The 15,926-nt window shown below is 40.0% G+C and overlaps 1 protein-coding gene and 1 long non-coding RNA gene across 2 annotated transcripts in view; one reads left to right on the plus strand and one right to left on the minus strand.

The window, feature by feature from the left end:
• LOC122573243 overlaps positions 1-15,926 on the minus strand; it is a 111,911-nt gene that overhangs the window by 59,531 nt on the left and 36,454 nt on the right. The gene's annotated exons all lie outside the window — the stretch shown is intronic.
• The window catches only part of LOC122573240 (zwei Ig domain protein zig-8-like), a 101,593-nt gene that overhangs the window by 50,667 nt on the left and 35,000 nt on the right, over positions 1-15,926 (plus strand). The gene's annotated exons all lie outside the window — the stretch shown is intronic.

Below are 15,926 nucleotides of genomic sequence, written 5' to 3' on the forward strand. Positions count from 1 at the left end.
AGGGGAATTATATTTACAGCGCGAGGAATAATTACGCTTAGAAAATCAAGTAACGTTAAACTGGCGATCGTATCTTTTTCGTAACGATATTATCGCAGTATAACGTGTATTAGGTCGTCCGAAAAGTTTCTTTCGTTTTAGAAGGAAATGGATGTACAACGTTTTTCGTTTCATATTATTCCATCGAATTACGTACGATCCATGTTCTTCTATCAAACTAAAGATCACGACGTTCGATAGATCAGATTTCACGTTTGTATAAAGATGCGTCGTTGTAAAAGACGTGTCTGTAAAAGAAAGACACGAACAAGCTAATATAATGAGTGATATACTGAGTGGAACTAACGATAGGAGAAACTAATGGTATGAGAAAACAAGTATACTTGAAAGCTAGACCGTGCTTTAATAGTTGTCGGTAGCAGATAGTATCGGGATAAACGGCGGAGAAGTTAATTGCCGTATAGAACGAGGGTTTAATACGGGAAACTTCCGAGCGGAAAAGTTCTCTCTGAATGAACAATTCAGCAACCATTTTTCTGCCGACGTGGAATTCCATCGCAGACACTGCCTTGATGCTGCTGGTTTCGTAGAAAAAACGAGGGAAAAGAAATGTACGACACGGGAAGAACAAGCAATCAAACGCGGAACGAAATGTACCGAGTGTTTGCCGCGATCGAGCCGAGCCATAGGCGTTCGAACGTTGAGAAAAAGTTTCGCCAAGCAAAATTGAATAGTTTCGAGTGGTGCGTCACAAGTCGCGTACGCTTTTTCCCAAAGTGCACAAGTCTGAATAACTTTTCAGTGTTGTTCTCGGCTTTCGCGATTACTCTTTTATATATCGATCGATGCGTCTTTTTATTCCGTGTAAAAAAGAGGTATTCGGAACTGAACTAAAAACCGATTACTGAAGAAACTGGTGATCGTTTTCACACGAAACTATTATAGGAAGAAAAATACGCGTCGGTTAGTTTAGTAATCTAAAAAATGCAAGTAATCTTGGATTCTTCGAAACGCATCCAATGCCAATACGAGACAATTTCATTTAATCCACTGCAATTTTCATCTATTCTTAGCGATACTTGTAATCTTGGCTCAGCCATATTAACAGCGACCTGTATACGATTCATCGATTTTATCAAAAATTTATCAAATCTTCCGCGTGAGTTGAAAGGAGATCGATTTGAAACATACGTCGTTAAATAATTGAAAGTGTCGCGATATTGTTAAGGAGGATAAACGTGCCTCGGCTGGTTTTTCGGTGGCGGAACGAGTTGCTGTCGAAATCTCGTTGAAATTAATCGTCGCGTGGAACGACGCAGGACAATCGTGGCCAGATACGACGAGCGGAAACGTTTGCCACGATGAATAATTCTGAAATCGTGGCCGTCTGAATACGAGCATCATCGCCCTTATTCAACAGTTAATCACTTTGCTTTCGCGAGCGTTACGTGTTAACGCGACCAGGATGGAATTTCAACGAATGAGAATGAAAGCTGATTAAGCCTGGTCCGCTTAGCGAAAGTAAATTGTATCGTTTAACGAGTTTCGTTCCACGGGCTTTCCGCTAATCGGTCGAGATTTCTCTACGCCATCGTTCTACTTTACGCTCGCGATCTCAGGATTTTACACGTGTTTCTCAATGAACATTCTCACCGACCTACGTCGCTCTTATCATCCGGCGTTTTATCGCAATAACTTGCGCTGCGGTTGTTAAAAACCTTGTAGTCGAGTGTTAAGGGGCGTGTCCTGAATTAGAACGTTCTGAAACAGCGTCTTTTTGTGACTTTTTTTTTAGGAGGGGAAGACCAAAGAAAAAGCAGAAAATAGTGTGAAATTAAACATTTTGGCGGGTTTAAAGAAAAAATGTGTTTTATAAAAAGGAAAAATAAACTTTAAGGCGCTATAACAATTATTTAAATAAACTCTTTGACCAACTTTTTCATAGTTCATCGAGAAGAGAAATATATTATATAACGATTTAATCCTTTTTTGGTTTTTTACTTCGCTCAAGAATTACGAGGTGGGTCTTTCACGTCGATTGAGAACTGCAGCCCATGAAATAGGCTTAGAAATCTGTAATAATTTTTCTTTTTACTTTAACAACAATTTTTTTATATTCTTCAAATATATATGAAACCATACCAGAAAATTCAATAACTTCATTTCTTTCTTTCCCTTCTAAAAAAAAAAAAAAATCACAAAAAGACGCTGTTTCAGAACACTCCCTTAACACGTTTATTACCACGCGAATTCTACGTGTACACGTACGTTGCCCTAAGAGCGTCAGTCAATAGACCGAGACGTTACGGCATCGTTTGTTTGTCGCAAAATATTATATCGTATTTGCGTACTTTTGCCAGTCAATGTTGCGTAAATCATTCGCATTGTTGAAAATTTCAGCCCGTGAAATTTATTTCGTTTTGATCGTTCTGCAAAATTTAATAACGTAGTTCACCGACGAGTACCGGTGCCACTCAACTTGTTAATATCGAGAGAATGTTATACAATGAATTCGTTATATTATTCCAATTGAGCGTATAAACGATGAAACTTTAAAAATATGTAAAATATCGAAAATATTCGCGTCGATGTTTTACATCGTCTGTACAACGTACGTACGCAGCGTAAATTCTGATATTGAAAACTGAACTCTCGACTGGCTATTTTCCATCGTAACGGTCAAGACACGTTTCATCGCCCCGTTCGTTCGTCGACTGCTCTTTCAACGATAACGACGAACGGCGACTAGCGATTCATCGGTTAAACAGATCCACACGGCGTATAAGAGTGAAACGCGCCAACCACGTTGCGCTAACGAGAAATAGATTTTACGAAGAACACAGAAAACGTCGTCTCGTTAACGATCGTCATCGAAATAACGGCGGATTAAAGGGAAAGCGAAATTATTCGCAGATCGTTCGATAACCGCGATTGAATGACGTTGAACCTCCTGTCACTCCGTTTCAGGGGGGCACTGGAAGAGATATTTCGAAAAGAAGGATGCCACGATGGCTAAATTTTAATTGCAGATCTCTCGATGTCGACCAACCTCCTCGACGAGTGATTCCAATTAATTCGGTATTGACCGGTCGTGAAACGAAGAAAGAAAATCACGTTGCGCTTTGATCCGTTTCTCCGTCGATTAGATCGTCGGTAGGAACGCGACCGACGTTCGCAATTAACCGAGCGGACGTAATTAAATTCACGATGATGAAGGAAAGGAACGACAGATTTTCGTTGATACGGTTAAAAGCCGCGTTAAATTCCGTTAAATAGATCGAAAGGTACATATCGGATGAAGTTTGTAAAATTAATCCTTGTTTGTTCAAATACACTGCTATGGAGAACAAAGGTGGTTGGCGGTTAACAGGGTAGAATAATTGAGAAACCGTTGAATACGCAGACAATAAATTATACAGGTGATTTCTACGTTTGTTCTCTCGCATTGGTTTGTCTTTCGTTCGTAACTGAAGCTTAATGAAATCGAAAAATTAAGTTCCCGTGATATTTGGAGAAGCTGATATTAAATTTATTGCATCAGTTTTATTAATATCGAGAAGCGATGATTATAATTAATTGTGAAACGACGATTAGCGGTTAAGAGAGGAATGAAAGAGAGTTTTGACACGGAAAGGAAATGAAATTCAACGACGCGATGTTAAAAGGTGTAATTCCTCTGTTTCGAGGAATTTTTGCCGAAACGATTCTTACTTTAAGATAACTTTTATTCCTCGCTGGTCGAAAATCGGTCTGGAAGAAAGCTTTTCTCAAATCTACTAAGTGTAAAATAATTTACCGGCTTGACCCAAATTTCCCTCTTTTCTCTATGGCGGAAAGTAGGCCGCGGACAGAAAGGAAAATTATACGACATCGTGTACTTGAAGTTTTTTTGTTGGGATCTGTATAATAAAGCGAAGAAAGAGAATATGGCATTTCAAAAGTTCCTTACGTTATCGGCGTAATATCGATCGTGAATAAGCCTCTTATAATACGAACAGATTTTTATTTCACGATATACAATTTCTTTAAAATTATTACGAATTTTCTACAAAGAATCAACACACAAAATATATATTTCTCTCTCGTAGAAATACATTTAACGCGTGCGAGGACCAAAGGTGAAAAACACGATAAGACACGTGTCTCGTATTATATAAAAAAACAATTTTAAAATTCAGTATGTCGTCAAACAACATCACGTGAAAATTATGCTTCGAAAATGGGAATATTTTTGAAAGACAACCTATCGTATCTTTCCCTTTATATCGAGACGATGTTTAACACTTTGACTGTCACGACTGGTCACGGTTTCTCCTGTGACGCTGCGGAAATGTATGAAAATTGACGGTTAGGGCATTTTGAATATAACCGATAAATAGAAGATACTTTGAAACAAAAAGTGCCCCATTGAACAATTGAACATTTTTATTAGAACATCTTGCATCTAACGGTGCACTGTGTTAGAACACCTTAAACATAAATGTGGCTCGTCGATACAATCTGGACGATAGGTGGTCACCTTTTTGGTCCGATTCTTAGCAATTTTTCATCCTAACTGTTTGACATTTTTTTATACCACTCTCTGCAAAATTTTCCTGCCAGATACGCTCGCCCTTCTTTCTTCCGCGTTTCGTGTCGCGATCTTTGTCGAATAAGTATATTTCACGGCTCTGGCGAACGGTACTGTGTAAGGTGCATCGCGAGTGCCATTCTAAAATCCGATACCTTGATTTTGGTTTTTCCTGCTTGTTTATGGAGTATCATCGCGTTTGAAATCGACGTATCTAACGATAACTCTAAGCTAATTTTATGCACCACTCGAGGGTTCTTCTATGTGGTGTAGAATATGCCATCGTTCGATCTGATAAATCTACAGCACATTTTCCTCCGTTGTGATCTACCACTACCATTGGTTTATCACGAACATAATTTTTTTACCTCTACCATTTCAGCCGAATGTCTCGTCGAAATCATAAAAATAATCGTAATACCATTTACTAATATCTTCTACGCGTTTCAACGGTATATTCTGCACGTTTTGCATACGACGAAATATCGAGTGCGAGTGGTTCGTTGAAATAAACGAAGCCTTGATACGATACGTCGCTATCAACTGTTACCAAGGCGCCACGGTGGTCGCCCGCGATCACCAACAAGATAAACGGTCCCTTGGAGAAGAACGTCGTCTAACATCGTCAATTTATTATTATTTTACCATTTTATGTTCTGAATAATAAAAATACTCCCGCCACGTCCTAAGCGAAACGTGTGATTTCGGCGTGGCAGTCAAAGAAAGTTAAGAAATATATTCTAGGAATATTTCCAGCAACCAATTCCTAACGTGTATTACCATTGTTCTTAACAGAATTCTGCAACGGAGTATACGACAAATAAAGTTTGACTTTAAATCTGGAAGATGCGTAAAAATATCGATTTAACGGAATTTCTAATTCTTTAACCAACCGTCAAATTCGCGTACCGGATGAAACTTGCGACGCACGGCTAGTTACACGTTCACCCGGCAATAGAAACAAAATTCGTTGGAACAAAACTAAAACTCGGTTAGAGCTGGGCTTTCGGCGTTCGCTACTTATCCTTCCACAGGTGGATCACAGAGACGAAACATAGACCAACTGCAATAGTAGTAACGAGTAGTGTCGCAAATGAAATTGTAACGTTAGGTCGGAACTGGATGGTGTGGACGAGTCGCGTGCTACGAGCCGCGCCGCGCCGTCACCTGCGCCCACGCATGTATGCAAATCGCGTGCATGAGACCGTTCGCTCGACTACAGAGTGCCACTCGACCGTCAGAAATATATCGGCGCTGGCACGCCACTTTCCACGCCAGAATTTATCCGAACGATGCGTGCAGATACGCGTGATTTGTCGCCTCATCGAGCGGAAGTTGTTGAAGCGGTTAACCAAGCGAAATTCAGCCGCGATATCCGCCGAATTGCCCACCACCTCTACGTTTATCGTCGAAATCGTCAAAGTCTTTTAATCGTTTTCCCTTTGACGGTTCACATTTTTCTAATTATTCCTTCTTCGTTTAATTTTTTCTCTTTTATTTACCACATATTCCTCGAGCAAAATTTATTCTATCGCCCTGTGAGCATACGTATACACAGCGAGGAATAAAAATATCGACCAAATCCAGATTGCCCTGTAAAATCCTGTATAAATCTATCAAACGTATTATTTGTTCTTTTGTTTGACTCGTATGGACTTTTTATGTTGAATATTTACAAAAACTGACGTTAATCGATTTCGCTTACCAGAGTAAATATTAAAAGTGCTATCCGCAACTGTATCGTCGATATCATATTTAACAAGGAGATACTATTTAACTAGAAATTTAAATTTCGCCATTTAACACTAGAAATACCACACCAATGAGAATGACTGGTTCTACAATTTTATAAATCTGTCCACCCTCGTTTAGGGATCATGGTCCCAGATGGATTAATAATACCAAAAATGTACCACATAACATGGAATTCCTTCTGTAAGAAAGTAATAAATCAATAAATATACAAATATTCCATTATTACGTATTTTTTAAAGACCAGTCATTTTGATTTCGTGTTAACTATCGGTAGTTCTAGCGTTAAGCAATTACTTATAGTTTCTTCAATCTACTGACTGTGTGCCTGAATTTGTAGTGAAATTAATTTGGTGAATCTCGAAATTTCGTTAAGCGTGTAACCTCGCTAAGTTGTTCGAAAGAAACAGTAACGAAACCGGGCGTTGAAGCCTGCGACAAAGCAAAAATCCCATCCGAAGGCCGCAGAAAGTGGCTCTTCGTCGATATTCTTTTTTTATGGAAAGCCGTTAAAAGCCATCCTCGTCTACCTATTTATGCACGCGTTCCAGAATTACGGGCGTTCGCGCTTGCAGCCATTTACGAGCGCATTCCCCAGCGGCCGAGGGATTCAATCCTTTGACAACGTTCGATAATAATTCAAGCGCGGCATAATGCCTCTCGTACATGCATCAGACCGGACAACTTGGAGACTTTTTCGGGTCAATCCATCCCACCGACGTCCGGTTTCATAGTCTACGTGGGAAATTCGGTAATCGATCGGCTGCGAACCAAACGACTGGCTACTGCTGCTCCGAATCAACTTCGATGCAACCGGTCGTTGTATGGTTTAATCTTGTAAATTACCGATCGTTGGTTAGATTCGGCCCGAACAGCCGTATTAGCCACAATTTCCCACTGCAACTTCGACAAATGAAATTCCTCGATCGATACCATTGATCGTCGTCGTCGTCGTCGTCGTCGTCGTTACTGGTATAACGCGAGGTATAACGCGGTTTCCGGTTTGATCGGTAACGTTCGGGTAGATCGGTGAGATTTTTCATGCGCGTTAGTGGATACGATAACGAGAGCGGATCGCTCGTTAGTGGTAACAATTGGCGCGTTTAATTGCTCGACGTTTGATAATACAAGGCGATCCAACGATGTTGCCGTATTATGAGTAAACAAGCAAAGTGAAAGAGCTCGGACTACGGTGAGTTTGAACGGTTCGACGGATAATCTGCAAACTTGATATCTGTATCGAACACAATCTTTTACGCGAAATAATTTTTCCCATCGCGAGACTCGAATGTTTAACGGAGCGTAATGGGAAACTTTTAGCGGCTACGCGTTATACCGGTGACCATGAAGAGAAGACAATTTTAAGTCATGCTCGGAAGAATCGTCTTGCCCCGCTAGTGGAACGAACGTAGAATTTAATATTTTGGAAAACAAATTGGGACAACTGTGACAGTTGTTCGTATCAAGATCATTCGAACCGACAAAACGCACGCAGTCATCCATCGTCTATCGTTAATCGTTCGATTGGTCAATATTAATTTAGCCGACAACGTTCGAGAACACATTAAAGGGAAATCGCGTAAGCCGAAACTTTGCGATTTGGCTTGAAACCCGGCAAATACTTTAATTATTATTAAAACGAGATAGGATAATTATATTCATTTAACAGTTTACCATCTTGTACGTAGCGTGGCGCGTCGTAAAATGCGAAAATTGTATGCAACGGCTATTTACGCGTAACGTACGTACAACTATCGAGAGATATGTACGTTCTATCGAAGAATTCTTTCGCTGGCGCGAATCCGCGGAAACAAATTTTCGCGTAATAGAAACGATACGAGCGCAAGTTAATCGTTGTACGTGCACAGTGTGGCTGACATTACGGTGGCCTGTTTATTGCTATCCAGGCAACTATCTACCTCGAAATCCTCATGAAAGTCCAATTTCGACCCGCGTTGAAGGGATTTCTTCAAAGCGCCACTTACACACTAATGCGATGTAATTTCGCGGCGGAGCTGCGGAAAAATAACTGTACCGATACACTACATTACGCTAAACACGTAAAACGAAAGACGTGTAATTTCGACGAGAGCTGTTGCATCAAACCGTAATAACACGTCGACGTGAAACGAAAAATTTATCCAATAAGCCGATCGTTTCACTCGAAAGAACGAGAGCAGGAGCTTGGACGTTTGGAAAATTCGATGTTACGCGGCATAGCAAATTAATTCAACGCTCTTTCGAGTTTTATAAGATATCAAATTGCCTTTTAACTTTTAGGAGAAATTTTTCAGGCTCTACGAACATCGATACCTGAAACACGACGATAATTAATAACATTGCCGCAAAGTACGTCTCTATCAATGATATTTCCAACTTTAATTAGCATTACGCTCCTCGATATTCTTCGTTCGTTGTCCCCTTCTTTTAACGAATTGCTTTCCCCTTGTTATTTCAAGCTTCCTCTTAAAAAGCATAGTATTCTGCAAAAGAAGGGATGGATATACTCTTTACGATCGAAGTACCGGGTAACTTGGAATTAATTTAATGGATTTAAAGTCCGTTGCAACTAAATGAAACAGTCGCGATTATTAAAAACAGATATGACACGCTTGTTTCGTGATAATGATGTTAATATTTTTTAATATTTTCCCTATTACTAGCGCGATTATCAAATTTGAGTGTAGCCTCGATAGGTCGTCGACGTAATTACGAGCGCGGAATTATCCCAATTTGTACAAGTTAATAAAGCAAAGAACTGGCGATTATTCTAAATAGCGTCATTATGCGGAGCATCGGAGCAGATGCTCCGCTCGTTAGTTCAATCAATGAAAGACACTTCCTCGAATAGAAGTTTTCAAGTAGTTCCATCATAGCGAACACGTCGGCCGAGCAGATCACGGGCACCAAGTGCAAATCGATTTGAAGGAAATCGGCTTTCGAATCTGCACAGCCTTGTAAGGAGTTATACGTTTAGGGAAAAGTTGGCGAACGATGGGAGAAAATGTCGTAACCCCGAAAGAAATCTAAAAGCTCTCCGAACGTCTGTAGCGGTTCGTGGCTTTCAGGGATTAATGTCACCTTTCATCGGTGTTGATAGTGATTGATAATTCGGAGCTGGTACCCGGCCAAGAAGCCGATACATTCGAAATTTTTCACCATATATTGCGAACAATTCTGCGTACGTAAAGTGCATAACTTCGATAGACTTTGCGCCAGTCGTTTAATGCTTAAAATATGTCTAACTTTTGGCACAATTAATCCAAGCTTTTTATCCACCGGCGATTTTTTCATTTCTGGCGTTTAGTCAATCAGTTTCGCGAAAACTCGTAATTCAGTCTTTTCTATTGTCAACTGCAGATATATGCGTGCGTGCCGTAATTCACGCTTCGATAAAAGGGAATTTAAAAGGGAATTCATCAAAATGGAACCTATAAATCACTATACGATAGATTCGTGCTCTTATTTATGGGTAATTATTTGCGAGCGACGTGCGCGTCAAAATGATTTATGCGTGTCCTTTTTTTTTTGCGAATATTGGTTTATGAAACAGATAAATTAAATATATTATATTTTCGACACAGTATCCGTGTATTCTGTTGCTTTTTGCTTGATTAAGGATATTCATTTTTAGCAACAACTCCTTTGCATCCATAAGATATCGTTTACCTCGAAAGAATCATTAACTCTTTGTTATAATTTTCCTTTCTTTTTTAGATATTTATCCATTTGCTGACAACTCTTCGTTTTCAAAACATTGCGAACCCTTTCACGATTACCCTACAAACCAAACCGTACGCGATAAGGACTCGACGCTGCACGCTACATTTTCTACAGAGAATGAAAGGAATAAGAAATTCAACGAAATTCAGGGAAAATTGAACGCTATAATGCTCAATGAGCGAGTCTTGCCGGGTGTGCAAGGACGATAATCAAAGTCGATTAAAATTCAAGCTTTTTCCACGTGCACGATATACGAGACGAAGATATTTTTTCTGGCGCAGCCAGTGGAAAGAGACGTACTTTTGCGTCGAGAGCAGCCCACGACACAATGGTCATTGTCGCTGCCACAACTTGCCGCTGGCTATAGCATCGTAGACTCTTTAGATTGTAAAGTGTCCGTGCAACGTTGGTTCACCATAGCGAATAACGTCGGATAATGCGCGCATAGCTTCGCGAATCGCCATCATCTTGCGATTTTCAGCTCGCTCGAAATTCTTCGTCCATTCTTATCTCGTCTATTCTATTGACGAACCAATTTTTACGTCAACATGGTCGATACTTCGCTTAAAATGTCGTTACGATTTAAAGAGGTCCGCTTAGACATGGTATCTCGCGATCTTCGTTAGTATTTAAGACGTAAGAAAAGAAATATCGTTTAAAAAAGACGAATATGTTCGTTCGCTTGACGAACTTACTGTTAAGTTTCGTATTAAGACGGAAAATGAATTCATCGTGCAATTTTCGCTATTTCGCGGTCTTCTGAAAGTATTATAATGTCCAGAAGTGTCTAAAAGTGTCTAAGAGGGGAAACTGGCGCAAGAAGAAAAGTATCCAAAGCTATTAAGTATTTTTAGAAGAGAGAAGTTGCTAGAGATCTCTCGGTTGAGCGAACTTTCTCTCGAGTCAAAAATTCCACGCTAAACTTTATGAGATCTGTTTCTTCCTACGTTGCGTAACGATTCTACGTAGCATATGATAAATATTACACGATTAATAACAAATGGAAGCAATTTAGCTTCGTTCAAGTCGAAGATCGATGATCCTCCGGGAAAAAAAAGGACGTCGACAAACTGCTGTTCCTCGAGTAATTGCCGTTTTGCATTCGCGCGGCCATTCGAACGCGATTTCACAGCTCTTGATGAAAGTATTATTTCCTCAGGCGCTCGTTAATGCATCACGCTTCCGAAACAATTTCGCGCGTCTGGAAATTGACGGTAGACGGAAGCGCGCCGCGCCGCGCAAATGAACAGTAGATAATGTCAGTCGTTGGTCAGACACCGACGTACATTAGCTTATTGCACTTTCCTACTAAATCAAGGACGATAACGATCGCTGTGCATACACTTTGTCGTGAACGTTCTACGAGGTTCGGACTACTTCTCTCGATAAATGTCCTTTCGCCGATTGTCTCCAGCGAAATAATATTTGCATTTCCATCGGCTGTAAAATCCTGTCAAGCGTTATAACCATTGCCGTTCGAATCTTCTTAATAAATACACCGTTATAAACGAGTAGACTACAAACAGCGTTGCGAATTGTCGACTAAAGAGCAACCGGTCAGGTCGAACCGATCGGTCGATATCGCGTACCTCGAATGACTTAACGCTCAAGCTGGAGGAAATTAAATAGATCGAGTGTTAGATTAATCCAGAACTGTATTTGCACTGGTTGTATAAAAGTAACGTTTGATGTTACGAACATGGCGGTGGTAAGATCTTGTTGGGAGTGAACTATTTCACCCGCACGGTAGGATGTCCGATGATGAACCGTCCTCCTACGTCGCTGATTCTCTCTACCAGCCGTTGGGTTTCGTCCGTCCTTTCCCGGGGTCTTTTAACCTGACCTCGGAGTCCGTAGGTTTACAGCTCGGGGAGGACATGTAATTCGGAATTTCCTAAAGAAGGGAATGGGCCTGTCCGTGTCATAAACGGACGGCCACTCAAAATTCCGAACGGACTATACAACAACGTTACAATAAACAGCGAATTATCGACAGAGAGAGGTTTTATCTTGAAAAGAAAATTAGGTAATGAAACTCTAAACATAATCTGCCTCGTATTCACTTCTCCAAACATATTACGCGTAATAGCAAATTGCTGTTTGCATTGCTTTATCTTCCAAGTCGTCGTACGAAAGTCTGTACGAGCTCAACGATATCTGTTAGATCCGCGTTTCTCACCAACAGGATACTTTTGATCAGACGCTGGTAAAGGCAGAGTACAAGCGTATCGCTGGTAAGACATACGACGCTCGTGAACAATGGCATTCGAAACGATGCACATGGACATAGAGAATGCAGACACCGCTGTTTCATCGATTCGTAGGTTCGACTGTGCAAAATGCGAGTTGTTGATTCGCAACGGTAGAAACAGAACAAACAGCGCGAGAGCGTGGACAGTGGAACGGTGAGGTCGTACTATCTAGTCGCAACGAGCACAGGGATAACTAACAGGTAGACAAAACATTCGTCGGATAGTGGAGCACTGTATCAATCCACGTCAAGCCACCACCGTTTTCCATATCTCTCTGGCCATGGATTAAAGTATTAAAGTACAGTTTGTAGGTTTTAACGTGATCGACGTTTGCTTCTGTTTTCGTTGAAAATTTACATACACACAGCGTGACGATGTTCCGTATTGCCAGACAAACGATTAAATGTTGCTTGAACCGTGATTAAGCATTGTCTTGCACCGAGCATTGTACTTGATAGCATCGTGAACACCGATGGATTTATTACAGCACGATCTCGTTTGTTAGCGACAGCAATTTATCTCGCGTTCAATGCTAAAACTGGAAAATTATGAAATTAATCGCAATCGAATGCTCGCTGCTGCCTTTCGAACGCTTCAAAGCGGAAATTACATTCGTTGTTAGAATTTCGGGAATAGAAGTCGATATCGAAGACGATTAAGGAGAGAATCGCGGTACTAAACGATCCACTAATTTGCGATAATTAATATCAAAACGTGTCTTGTAAAGTAGGGACTTGCTGGGAGAACGAAATCTCGTGAGATTTAATATCGTACACCGGCTGGAGGATTACAGAGAGGATTACGTGGAAAGTTTCATCGTTACTGAGAAACATGTCGCCTTGCCAGAGAATTAGTCCAGTGTTACCTGACTATACAAACCCCCTTTTCCCCTATACGAAATCTCATTATCCAGAAATGACAGCCAGGCTACGTTACGAGTGTATCGTCTACGATATTTCGATGTTCAAACATCAGATTGAACAGCAGACAACAATGTTCTACGACGTAACGTATAATTCGAGTTTTCTATTCCGTGGATATGTATGTATTTAGCAAAATTCGTATCCAGTTTGAGAAATTAGTTTTTAAAGTAACTATGACTCGAGAGAAATATAGCTACAGGTGCAAAGAAGACAGGTAAGAACGTAAATACGATCTGAGAGTTGTTTAACACATAAACCACGAATATGTTGAGAACTTGGTAGAATGTGAGCTTTGTAATTGCAACGAAACTCACCAACTTAAACAATCTAATTATCAAACCCTGCTATTTGTTTCTTGAAACTCTTCACAAATACGTAATCTCAAGATCTCCGTCTAGTTTTGTTCACAAATATTTGGATATCGCAAGATCTGGATGGTACGTTTGGATACCTGCCAACTATTAGGTCGTCCGAAAAGTTTCTTTCGTTTTAGAAGAAAATAATGGATGCGCAACATTTTCCGTTTTATATTATTTTATCGTATGATCAATTTTGCTCTATCAAACTAAAGATCGCAACGTTCGACAGATTAGGTTTCATGTTTGTATAAAGATGCGTCGTTGTAAAAGACGTGTCTGTAAAAGAAAGACACTTTCCGAGCAACTTTAATAAATCGCTGAAATAAATCACACGAATGTTCGACCTTCGTCGAAAATAAAAAGAAAAATAAAATTAGAAATTAATAATCGAGTATTTTTTGTACACTCGAGGAAATGTATATCGGTTCGTAAGGTGTACGAACGTTTGGAAAACCTGCAATCTATTCAAATTACGTGCTGTATCACGAAAACGAAATAATCGAGTAAAAGTTGAATCGATTCTTTCCTCCGACGATAACTTGACGCTTCTTCTTTCTTCTTCTTTTTTTTTTTTATCGCGTACTTCGTTTACGAAGTTACTCGATTCGGTTAACCATCCAGTTAACTTTCTACGCGTATTCTTCGACGACGTGCGCCAAATTTAAAAATCTACCTCGCTACCGTGCAAGAATTGTTAAAATGCGGCTGCACGTTTTCATGCAATTTCTGCAGTTTTTGCAGGACACTTGTCTCGCCGTTTAAAGCAACAACCACAGGTTTTCCTGACTCTAATTAGACTATTCTTTGGCCCTTCAGATTTGCCGTTCTTTCATATTTCACGCCAGTTTTACATTTAGCACGAATGAAGATGCGAAAATTAATTTCCGTTTCCCAAAAGAAAATTCTTTTACTAAGGAAAAAGTCAGCAATGCCAGGGGAAACTAAAGATCCGCACCACGATCGTATCGTGTCTTTTGATTATTCAAATATATCCGCGGGAGATTTTCCATAGCGTAGCCGAGATAACGTCGATGTTAAAATTAATCTTCTGACGAGATAGCTTCTCATCGATGAGATCGTAAGTTCGAGATAGATGACCTTGGCATGTCAATAAGATCAAGATCTTTCTTCTCCAGTTGGCAAACTTGATCCAAAGATTCGCGCCTAATAGCGAGCGAATGTACTTCTTGAAACTCTCTATCACGCGCAGTCACGATGTACTTCCTTGATTAAACAAGTTCGTATCGGCAAAGTACAAGTACGAAAGTTTGCGTTGCTCTGGATAAGATAACTAATTATATGTCCTTATAGTTACTAATCCGCGTCGCCCAGCTACTAATATCGCGCGCGTTTCCCAGCTAGTCTCCTCTCCTCCGACTCTGCTCGGTCGTCCAATTCAACGATGATTTTAAAACAGAAAAGATTTGTCTTATTAAAAAAAAAAAAAAAAAAAAAAAAAAAAAAATGGGGAAGCAGAAAAAAGAATAAAAAAAAGAGAAAAATTCACGTTATATTGGAACCTTTACTTTTGCTTCAAAGATAATACAGATATTCGAAAATAAAAGTTTGTAGAGTGAAAAATCCATTGTAGAAAACTTGTCGATGCTTTACAGGGATAAAGCGAATAAACCAGTTTTGGAAGTGTACTGAGGTTACGAGACGATCATACGAATTTTCAAAGTGCGTTAGGGTCCATCTTACGAATTATGTAAGTCGATTAATTCTACTTTCTTAACGAGATCGTTAACGTAATTCGGGGAGAAACTTAGAATATCGTGAAACATCTTGAATGTTCTCGTTTCCAGATTTTCCTCCGCGGAATTCTAATGATTTCACAGAATTCCTTTAGGGGCTGTTCGTTCAATCCTTCCGATTGAATGTACTTTTCCAGATAAATCCGCTCATAGATGAAAATAGGGCATCCTATGTAAATTTGTTGAATTTCTTTGTGAAAGTCGCACACAGGAAAATGGGTCAAAGTGGTGTCGACTGATTCCCAGCGAACTGATTCACGATACTAATAAATTATTCTCGAAAACCATTTATACCTTCGGAAGCACCTACCATACCGTTTTATCAGCATTTATCGAGATATAAGTTGCTTCGTTCAAACAGCACCAGATAAATTGTCAAACGTAAAGAAGCTTTCAAACTTTTTACGGAGGAATTAGTCCCGTACTGAGAGAAGGCTACGCGCAACGCAATAATCCACCAAAAATATTTCAACTGCGATAAAGCTCGACCAGAAACTCGAACGAAACGCAAAGAATATTAAATTTCTATTCGCGCTAAAAGAAAAACCACGACTTTCTACGACGTCAACAGTCGCCGTGCTTGTTGGTTTTCT

The sequence above is a fragment of the Bombus pyrosoma genome, linkage group LG11, assembly GCF_014825855.1.
Source record: "Bombus pyrosoma isolate SC7728 linkage group LG11, ASM1482585v1, whole genome shotgun sequence".
NCBI lineage: Eukaryota > Metazoa > Arthropoda > Insecta > Hymenoptera > Apidae > Bombus > Bombus pyrosoma.